The sequence below is a fragment of the Schistocerca gregaria genome, unplaced genomic scaffold (assembly GCF_023897955.1).
Source record: "Schistocerca gregaria isolate iqSchGreg1 unplaced genomic scaffold, iqSchGreg1.2 ptg000609l, whole genome shotgun sequence".
Lineage (NCBI taxonomy): Eukaryota > Metazoa > Arthropoda > Insecta > Orthoptera > Acrididae > Schistocerca > Schistocerca gregaria.
In genome coordinates this window covers 160,001-161,716 of record NW_026061998.1, presented here as the reverse complement: position 1 = coordinate 161,716, position 1,716 = coordinate 160,001, and positions in this window count along the sequence as shown.

Here is a 1,716-nt window from a genome sequence, read left to right as displayed (position 1 = left end):
CCGACTTCCCTTACCTACATTATTCTATCGACTAGAGGCTCTTCACCTTGGAGACCTGCTGCGGATATGGGTACGAACCGGCGCGACACCTCCACGTGGCCCTCTCCCGGATTTTCAAGGTCCGAGGGGAAGATCGGGACACCGCCGCAACTGCGGTGCTCTTCGCGTTCCAAACCCTATCTCCCTGCTAGAGGATTCCAGGGAACTCGAACGCTCATGCAGAAAAGAAAACTCTTCCCCGATCTCCCGACGGCGTCTCCGGGTCCTTTTGGGTTACCCCGACGAGCATCTCTAAAAGAGGGGCCCGACTTATATCGGTTCCGCTGCCGGGTTCCGGAATAGGAACCGGATTCCCTTTCGCCCAACGGGGGCCAGCACAAAGTGCATCATGCTATGACGGCCCCCATCAACATCGGATTTCTCCTAGGGCTTAGGATCGACTGACTCGTGTGCAACGGCTGTTCACACGAAACCCTTCTCCGCGTCAGCCCTCCAGGGCCTCGCTGGAGTATTTGCTACTACCACCAAGATCTGCACCGACGGCGGCTCCAGGCAGGCTCACGCCCAGACCCTTCTGCGCCCACCGCCGCGACCCTCCTACTCGTCAGGGCTTCGCGGCCGGCCGCGAGGACCGGCCATGACTGCCAGACTGACGGCCGAGTATAGGCACGACGCTTCAGCGCCATCCATTTTCAGGGCTAGTTGCTTCGGCAGGTGAGTTGTTACACACTCCTTAGCGGATTCCGACTTCCATGGCCACCGTCCTGCTGTCTTAAGCAACCAACGCCTTTCATGGTTTCCCATGAGCGTCGATTCGGGCGCCTTAACTCGGCGTTTGGTTCATCCCACAGCGCCAGTTCTGCTTACCAAAAGTGGCCCACTTGGCACTCCGATCCGAGTCGTTTGCTCGCGGCTTCAGCATATCAAGCAAGCCGGAGATCTCACCCATTTAAAGTTTGAGAATAGGTTGAGGTCGTTTCGGCCCCAAGGCCTCTAATCATTCGCTTTACCGGATGAGACTCGTACGAGCACCAGCTATCCTGAGGGAAACTTCGGAGGGAACCAGCTACTAGATGGTTCGATTAGTCTTTCGCCCCTATACCCAGCTCCGACGATCGATTTGCACGTCAGAATCGCTACGGACCTCCATCAGGGTTTCCCCTGACTTCGTCCTGGCCAGGCATAGTTCACCATCTTTCGGGTCCCAACGTGTACGCTCTAGGTGCGCCTCACCTCGCAATGAGGACGAGACGCCCCGGGAGTGCGGAGGCCGCCGCCCCGTGAAGGGCGGGGAAGCCCCATCCTCCCTCGGCCCGCGCAAGGCGAGACCTTCACTTTCATTACGCCTTTAGGTTTCGTACAGCCCAATGACTCGCGCACATGTTAGACTCCTTGGTCCGTGTTTCAAGACGGGTCGTGAAATTGTCCAAAGCTGAAGCGCCGCTGACGGGAGCGATTATTCCGCCCGAGAGCATCCCGAGCCAACAGCGGCGCGGGTCCGGGGCCGGGCCAGGTAGGTCCGTCATCCGGGAAGAACCGCGCGCGCTTGCCGGGAGCCCGAGCGCCCAAAGGGGCGAATCGACTCCTCCAGATATACCGCCGAGCAGCCAGCCAGGACACCGGGGCTCTGCCCAACAGACGCGAACCGAGGCCCGCGGAAGGACAGGCTGCGCACCCGGGCCGTAGGCCGGCACCCAGCGGGTCGCGACGTCCTAC